We start from the raw sequence: 10123 nt of genomic DNA, 5'->3' as shown, positions 1-10123 counted from the left end.
TCAGTTTTATCCAGCACCAAAACGTTTTGAGTCCTTAATGTTTCAAACAAGCCAAGTCAGGTTCATTTGCTATTTGTGGCAACAATTTTCTGATTAAAATTATGCTGCCAGCTATTTTTCTTTCTTTTACGAAAGATTGTTATCCAAAATTGGTGTTTGAAGGGATTTAATGTCCACATAATGGGATATTTAACAGTTCGCGGCTAAAATAGTTTGGGTTCAATCAATATTGTGAACAAGGATCACTCGCTCCCAAAGCTTGAAAACAAGATGAAGCAGAGAGGATGCTCTGTGACATCCTCGAGGGACAAAACCTGGAGCCTATCCACTGGCAGACGACAGAGACTGACTGAGTTTAAAGCTGAACGCTGCTTGCAGCTTCTTTTTCACAGAGGGGCTTCTCTTTTATCCTGCGTTTAATCAAACACTGCTTCACCACACTACTGAGGGTTAATGGAGCTTGGAGTGTGTGTTTTCCTTTGTGTAGACCATATTTTTCTTTTTAAGTTATTTTTAATCTAATCAAATATTTTGGGGGGAATTGAATGCCATTAGATTACATAGTAGAGAGGTGACAATGGGAGGGAGAGAGATACAACAAAGTCCCTGGCCAGACTGAAAACCAGACCAAAACTCATAATGGTTGCATCCTAACCCTCCAAAACCATTATTTACAGGTCAATTATACTTATAAGGATCCTGATCTTTGTAGTTGCCAACATATACAAACAGTTTCATATGAAACACTGAAAGATAGATGTTTCATTTGTCAAGGAAACTTAATGTCCAGATAACAAAATATTGCAGTAACAGTAAGTAAATATTCTTTCTTAAAGAAGCTGGTGTCTAAGTCTGCAAAGGAGATTCACATGTTGACTTCATTATCATGTCAGTTTGATATTCAAATAAAATGTAGCGTTGCTCTGATTAAAAGTAGTTTCACTTGTTTGTACAGTTTACACTGCATGATTGATTGTTAAATGTCCCCCCAGTGGGTGGCTATTTTTTCAACCAAGCACACAGAAGTTGGCACCAAACTAAAAGTTGTGTATATTCCCTGAAGGTCTAAACATATGAAATCAAATGTATTACGTCCTTTATAAAAATACCCTTAAAAAACTAAGTTTTTAAATAGTATAGTTTTAAAATTGTGAAACTTTTGCATCAAAGGGTAACATTTACGGGAACTTTAAGTAGAGCCACTTCTTCGTTTGACTTTCACATTGAGTCAGGCCCTACTTAAAAAGTAAAACAGCGGCTCATAAAGGGAAGACCTAAAATGAGTTTGTCTGGCTTCAGCAAGAACGCTTCCAATATTATTTGTTTTTATTGTTGTCTTATGTTAATTCTCTCTGTCTGAAATCCGTCCCCTCTGCCCAGGTTTATGTGGATTAGCCAGACTTTTTCTCCAAACAGGCCCGGTGGTGGTTTAGATGGACTACCCTTTCCTGAGGACCTAGAGCTATGGGAGTTCGATTAAAACACTCAGAAAAATCTGAAAAAAATTCAGGTCACCGTAGTCTTCAGATACACCCTTCAGAGCGTGATACACACCACCTTAAAACTATTGTGGTTTATAGAGACAGTTCTCCTTTTGAAAAATATGTGACTTGTAAGGTCCAAACAAACATTATTGTGACTTTAAAGGGACAATGATGTCACTTAAATAACTGCTCATTAACATAAATACACATTAACCTGACACCACCAAACATTACTGGGACTTAATTATTATTTTATTGTACAACTCAAACATCACCATTGTTAGTTGGTGACACTGACTAACAGCCAGATAGCAGCCTGTAACAGCTAAACAATAGATTGTCACACAACACAAGTGCCATGACAATAACTTATTTTAGCTTTTTTTCTCAATTCTCATTCTTAGCCAACTTCAAAAGACCCATGGTTGCTCATAACAAAAAATAAATTAATAAAATGTAAAAAAAAATAAAAGTGTTGGTTTACAGTTTGTTTTTGTGATGGCCTCTTCTACCTTCTATTTTTGTACTGAACCTTTAAAATTCTCATTGTCATTATTACAACCTATAACAGGCAGACAACAGCTTGTAACACAAGAGCCACACTTTTTAAACTCACATTATCTTTCCTGCTAAAATGTCATTCTTATCTAACTTAAAGACCCATGGTGGAAAGAGATTCCTTTAAAACATATTAACACAAACACAAAAACACCACGACAACTGTCAGTGTATTTAAATCTTTTCTTTTTGTGATTGCCTCCTTGCAGCTATTCCTCTATTTCTAACAAAGTCCCTTATATTTTGCACTGTTCTTTGTGCCAACACGGGGTCTTCCACCAGTTTGCAGTGACTGCATTCAGTTTTGGTGGCCAGTCTTCCCTTGCTTATATGATCTCTGAAGTGTCGCATTACTGCGGCGACCTCAGCCTTAGACCACACTTTCTTTGCCACTCTTCTGGATCCATGTTCTTTATCAGCATACTTCCCTGGAAGATAAGCAAACAAGAAAAAAATATATCACAAACAAAATGTGTTGTCCAGGTGAAGCCATCAAAGTTAATGCCACAGTTGACAAGAAATTGCAGTTTACTTTACTTAATTCACTTTGGGTATCAGTTGATTGCTCACTCGATGTGATTTCACCAACTTTACTAGCCCACATTAGAGTGTGGACAATATGGAGTGTATTAAAGTCATGAGCATTAAAAACAACATTTTTAGAATGTCTTTGCTGTTCATCTATTTAAGTGGCTAAACCTTTTGATATTTGAATTTAGTAGTAAGTAATTTACAGTTAGTAATAGTAATACTACAATTAGTAACATGTCTTAAGTTGTTTTGGCACTGTACTTCAACACACCGTATTTTAAATGAAACAAAGACTATGGGGTTTAAGGTCTGATTCTCAGTTTAAATCTGATTTCATAGGGTTAGCTAAATAGTGAAGGAACTTGGTCTGAAAGTTTAGTCTTGATATTGAAACATAACACGTAAAGTACGCAACAATCAGCCTAATACTACTTTTCACCTCTTAATATTCCAGATTTTGTGGCATTTTGTGACTCAGTCATTCAGACTCAAAATAACTGCCAATTCATTTTTAGTCTTTTAACCAACTTGCCAAAAAGAGAATTAATAGAACATACTCATGGGCAATCAAGAGAACATAGGAAGAGAAGGAGGTAACTTTACTTTTATCTCAAATTCAGTATACATTTCCTAATTATAAATTAAGTGTATATGCTCCCTTGCAGACAAGAGTCTGGGGTAACTGGGACAAGCAGGGTGAATCATATGAATGGGTCCAAAAAGTGTTAAGATCATTCCCACATCTACTCTCTGAAAGGGGTTTAATGAATTTCCCCAAGGGTAATGTAAATGCAATTTTATTTAGTTTATTAATTGGATACATGTTTTGTACAAATGCAGTACAGTTAAATTTAGGGCTATTAATTTATATCCCTTTCTTTGAGATTACTCTTGCATTTTGATAGTTGAAAACTTCAGAGACAGGAAACAAGGTGCTTCACAATTCAACATGGCGCCCACAGTGTTTGCTTCGCTCTCCTGACACTGACGTACTGACTTTGTTTATTTTGTTATTGTGCATCTTACACGCACAGCTCGTGTGTGCGACAGTAAGATACAGCAGGGAAGAACTTCTGGACATTGGCAAAGTTCAACACGAGCTTACAACACCGCCTCTTGAACTTTCACTTTCTCCTACTCCTGGACCAAGCCAACTCCAGCCGGCAGGACACAGCAACACCGGTGCGCCCACGGCGGAGACGAGGCAAGAGAGGTGGGCTACATGCTAGGCTAGAGCTACAGGACCAACACTACCTTGACTGCTGCTGGCTAATGTCCGCTGTCTTGACAAATAAGATGGACGAGCTAAGAACTAGGACCACAATTCAGCGTGAGATAAGGGAAAGTTGTGCTCCTATTCTCACTGAGACCTGGCTCTCGGACAGCGCACCAAACTCGACTCTCCTGCTCCACACACAGTCCATCCACGGTGGAGACCGCACAGAGGCCTCGAAGAAGACCAGGGGAGGCGGTGTGTGTACATTAACAACAGATGGTGTGAGAATGTGCAGGTTGTTGAAAAGCACTGTTCACTGGACATTGAACTTTTAATGCTAAAGTGCAGACCCTTGTATCTACTAAGCAAGTACAGCGCTGTGTCTCTGCTCGCTGTTTACATTCCCCCACAGGCCAATCACAAGACCACGATGGGGATGCTACAGGATCTCATCTGCAAGCCGGAGACTGCACACCCAGATGCCGTCTTCATCGTGGCTGGTGATTTTAACTACTGCAACCTCAGGAGCGTCCTACCAAAGTACCATCAACACATGAGCTTTCCTTCGAGGGAGAAGAATACTCTCGACCATGTGTACAGCAACGTGAAGAACGCCTACAAGGCTGTGCCTCGGCCACACTTTGGACTGCCAGACCACATCTCAGTGTTCCTCTACCCAGCGTACAGGCAACTCCTCAAACAAGCTCCCCCAGTAAGTAAAACTATTAAAGTGTGGAATGAAGGATCTCAACTAGTGCTTCAAGAATGCTTTAACAGTACAGACCGGGGTGTGTTTAAAACTCCTGCTCTGAGAGGGGACAGCACTGTGGACCTAGAGGAATATGCTGCAGCTGTAACTGGCTACATTCGCAAATACACTGAGAAAATTATCCCCACTAAAAGCATCAAGACCTACCCAAACGATAAACCCTGGATTAACTGAAGTGTGGTCCATGCTACGTGCGCGCTCTCCTGCATTTGTCTCAGTTGACAATGAGGACTAGAAAAAGGCCAGATATGACTTGCGTAGATCAATCAGACAGGCCAAGAGACAATACAGACTGAAGCTGGAGGGATATTACACCACTGCTGATCCCCGGCAAGGTCTGCAACACATCACAGACTACAAACAGAAAACAAATAGCTCGCTTCGAAGCCCTCAACACCAGCTGAAAGGGAGGGACTATGGCCAACGAAGGCATACTGGACACACCACTCTGTGTCACTGTGTCACCACTCGGTCCCCACCTGCTTCAAGTCCACCACCATCGTGCCCCTCCCAAAGAAGGACACTGTGACCTGTCTGAATAACTATCGGCACCTTAACTGTAACTGTGAGGCACAAAGCACGTTATTCAACTCAGGTTAATTTTTATCTTTTAATTCCAACTTACACTACACTGTTCTGCACTGTAAGTTATTTTAATTTTGTATTTTTAACTTTATTCTATTTTTCTATTTGTGTTGTGTATTTGTCTTATTATTGAACTGTTCTGTTTAGGGAGTTGGGCAAAGTAAGAATTTCCTTGTATGGTTATAAACCACTGTTTCTTCTGTGCATAAGACAATAAACCTCTTGAATCTGAATCTTACCTTCAGAGGGAGGTACACTCTCATTTACTGTGGATGACACAAATGGCACTGATCCTGTTGAACACACAATTTAACAAAAGTTAAAGGAAAAAAATACATTTTATCAACAGTGACTATAAAGTGAGTTAACATACCAAAGCCTCCAATGTCATGGTCTTGCTCTGTGGTTGTAGAGTCAAAATCCACAGGCTCCACAGTTCCACACTCTGATGCTGTGACTTCTGTGTTGCTGTTATCAGATTCGCTCCCACTGTCTTCCGCGTCACTTAACGCAATCTCATCTGGAAAATGGCATTAGTAAAACTCTCAAATAGCTGGACATAAAAATCTGTGGTTGAAATAGCCACATCAAATAAAAAGACCTAGGGAAAAGAAAGTAGGCCTGTGGTTTTCTACTTGCCACTTTTTGCAAAGTAACTAATTTTACTTGAGTAGTTTTCAGCTATTATACCTCTGTGTTTATGTTTAATGTGGTCCATGAGCACATAAGATAAAACAATTCATGTAAAATGATTACACAATATGATATTATGACAACGTAATTCGACCGCACCTCCACAAACATCATTTTGAATTACTGTCCAGCCATACTGTAGACTTATGCTTATATTTCTGAATAGTAGTCCTCGACTCATATTTGGACATGAAAGGTGATTTAATTTTTTCTTGGAAAAGGATGCTGACTACGCCAAGTCTAGATGTTTATAAATTAACATTTAAAGGAAAAAACAAACACTCAGATAATATCTACAAGGGCTAATTTCTGTACAAACCTTCAATTTCAATCTCATCCAGTGACTTCCCCTGCATGCTGGAAAGATGTCCTTTCTCCATTGACAAAAGCAGTTTGGAAATCTTAGCCAGTTGTGTTGTGGGAACTGGTAATCTGTAGAAGTCGCGGTGAACACGGATGTCGTGACCCAGGAAATCTGCAACCTGATCAAGTTCATTGTTTTTTAAATTAAGGACTTGTGAGAGTGTGGCAACATGTTTCCTGAGTTGTGTTGACCTGAGGTACTCAGGGTGCTTTGCTCCACACTGGCTTGCATGAACACGCAAACAGTCCTGTCCTCTGTAGTGGCTCATTGACGTTGGTCTTGCAAACAGGAAGACATTTGTGGCACAAACGCCACATTCAGTTCTTCTACTGGCAAGTAGTGACAAAGCATCCACTACACTTGGTGTGAGCAGAACTGCAACCTTTCTGCCCCTTTTCCCCATGATTTCAATTCGGCTGAAATAGTTGCAGAGCTTCTGTTCAGTCTTCGACAACCCCATGGCAACATCTTCATGGAGCTTTGTGTTGTCCCTTTCATGAAAACTTTTGAGGCGCATTTTTGAAACTTCCCCAGCACGTCTTCGATTGAACACAATGATTTGTGCAAGTGTGAGTTTTGCAAGTTGAGCATAGTTCTGAGTGGTGGCCTCTTCCTTCAAGCTGCAGAAGGCACTTTTTGCCGATTTCTCAAGGTACTGATGAAGGATCTGAACATCTTCAGTGAAGGGCAATGTTGATGGTTTGTTGTACTTTGCATCACTCAGTGTGTTCAGGGCACTGTGAGACACCAACTCAGACCACCTGGAGGTGTACAACTTCTTGAATATGTCAGTGGACCTGATCAGTTCTTCATCTTCTGCCATGAGTGCCCTACAATGAATAATGTCAGCGATTTTCTGCAGTGTATGCCCCAGTTTCAGCGCAAGACTTGGTTTCTGGTATGAGTGTTTTTCTTCATCAAAACCTGAAACTTTCTTTACTGCTTGCACAACTCTCTGGAAGTTAGCAGGCTTAACAGCCTCCTCTAGGTTATGTACTGAGAATTCTGTACGCAGGCATAACAACAAACGCCCCACTTCACGGAGCTTCTGTCGAATGTATTCATATTTTGTAGGGTCCTGTCCATGTTTGTTGCAGAGTGACTGGGCAAACTGAATAATAGAGAGGTCATTTCGCACAACTGAGGCCACCTCATCTTGTTTCATGACACTAAGGAGCTTCCACACTCCACTTGAGATCTGCTGACAGAATGTAGACTCCAGAGCTATAGCCAAGCCCAGTACTTTGGTTCTCCCAGGAGGTTTTTCATCCAAATCTTCGTTTTCTGGCTTAAAGGGGCATCTGCGGACATGTCTCCAAAGCTCCTTACGTATGTACATCCCTTGACAATACATACAGTGAATAAACTTTCCTACCAGTGTTTTAGCCTTTGGCTTTCTCTTCACTTTCAGTGATCCTGTTCCATCTTGCAAAACTGCACTGTTATGTTTAAAATTTCCCTTATTCCTCATTTTTTCTAATAACATCTTGCGCTCTTTTGAGTCCTCAGGAAGGGAAAATGCATGGACAATCTCAGCATGTGTCTTGTGTGTTCTCAAGTGGCGGGAAATTTTGCTTTGTGGCTTACCACAAACATAACAGTAATTTTTTTTACTCATAATAAGACGTGGTAATTCTTGTTCATGAGTCACAGCTTCATCCTCTGGCTTTTCCTTTGATGAGTCTTTGATAGAATTTGCTGAATTAGATGTGTCAGCAGCATTGGGAATCATCTTATTTTTAAGGGGTGGCCAACATTTTGATATACTGGGCACAACTGGGGTGCCTGTGTCTGACCCATAAGATGTTCCAACATCAGGTATTACTGGTTTTACTTGAGTATGTGCAGCTCTTGCCTGACTTGACATTAAGGGTATGCTGGCATCTGAATCATCATAGTCATCATATTCTGACTCTGAGTCAGGTATGTATTCCTTGTCAGACATGTCCTCAGCATCATCAGATGATATTTGGTCCAATTCTGAATGTGGAATTTTGTCCTGATCTGACAGCAGTTCATCACCAGAAGCCTTAGAAGACTGCTGCGCCTGAATTGGTGAGAAAGCAAATTTTACATGGCGACTGAATCTTATAGACAGTTCAAGTTCAACACTCACTCAGTAGTCACTCACCTGTGCTGTGCTGTGAAAGTCATCTCTTGTAATTTGCTTGAGGCAGGATTTATGCCAGACCCCTGAACAAACTGTAACACATTTTGAGTAAAATAATGTTAACACTGCAGGTCTATTTAAGTGGTTTAATTGGTTAGAGCAGAACACATGTATCCACCTACTGCCCTTTGACACATCTATACTAATTCACTAAATATCTCACCTGTGCATCGATAGCCAAGCCACTTGAAGGAGGATACGGGTCCCACACAATGAACACACTTGTCCAAGGAGGATATTGTTGTGCACACCAGGCGGTGTTTTTGACACTGTTGGCGAAAAATGTAATTGTAGTATTTATTTATGCCACATAGTTTGGACAGAAAGATATTTCATATTTACATGTCGACATCTAATCACTAGATATACCAATGCGACATTTAATTTACCTCGTACATATTATTCCCATTTTATTGCATTGTATTTTATTGTTATTTATAGCGCATCTTATTTATACGCAGCATATTTATAGCGTATCCTATATGAAGATATACCTTCTTCATATTTTTAAATTGTAGATGGGGAATTTGTGGTTAGCCTCAGTGCCAGGAGCTGACTTGTTATAGCCCAGTATAACTAATAGGGGGTCTATCCACTAGATGTACCTAAACAATTTACCATTCACATTAAACTAACATACAGATCAAATGCAGGCAGTCCAAGTGTTCCTAAAAACCAAAGTGATGCCTCTGGTGACAGGACCCTCTAAACTGTATGGACCTCCCAAGTCATATTTGGGTGGGGTTCACTGTTTGATACACATACACTCAGATATTATACTGACTGAAGCTTGGAAAAGTATGTTTAGAGAATGTCCTTCCATTTCATTGTCCGCATAAAGCATGTTCTACTCAGGCGACTGCACACACACATACATTGAAATAGGTTGGTAGATTTAACATTTTGCCACAAGTAACTTCACTAAGTTGTACATCAGATTTAATTTACCTCTCCAACCTGGGTGAGTGGGCCGAGCACTGGACTAGTCTGATTCGGGTCGCTGACGGCTGTATGGATGCACTTGCTCTCAGTGGTCAGCTGTAGAAGATAAAACCGAGGCAAAGGACAATAAAGAGAAAGTCCTGGGAACGTACCACTAGAGAGGATTTTTGACATCTGAATAAAAAAAGAAACCATTCTACTATTGACAGAAAGACAGAGGAAAACCTTGCTTTAAAACTCACTGACAACTTTTCTAAGATTAACAATCAGAGCAAGATATTCATAAAAATATATCTTTTGTGAAAATATACCTCTTCAGTATCATCAATTGTGGATGGGGGATTTGTGGACCCACAAATCTTTGGAGCCATTTCCTCATCAAGGCCCTGTAAAAAGGAAAAAAACAAAAAAGATATATTATTATAAATATCTTGAAGACAAAATGTTCCTTGTGTACCATTCTGTGAAAACATATCATGGCTGTATTTCTGTGAGTGTTTTGTGGAAAACATGTACTCTCTGAAACGGTTCTTTAGTTGTTGAACAGGCCACATGACTACAGTCTGTAGACTATGAAAACTATACTCTGATGAATACAGCATTTGATTACTTCGTTGTTTATCTATTGCCAGCCAACTTGCTAGAATGATCGCACTTGTAAAATAAGTGGTTCTAAGCTTTTACACGGAGTGACTTTTTAGTCCTTTTATAGTTCTTAGATTTGCTATGATTCTTTTTAAATGACATCTGTCATGAATTTTCGTCAGTGCTGTTGAGTGGGTGCTCATCCACTATATGTACCTAAACAATT

This window comes from Morone saxatilis, unplaced genomic scaffold (genome assembly GCF_004916995.1).
Source record: "Morone saxatilis isolate NCDOM2014 unplaced genomic scaffold, NCSU_SB_2.0 Contig23, whole genome shotgun sequence".
Taxonomy (NCBI): domain Eukaryota; kingdom Metazoa; phylum Chordata; class Actinopteri; family Moronidae; genus Morone; species Morone saxatilis.
Note: the sequence above shows the minus strand (reverse complement) of the source record.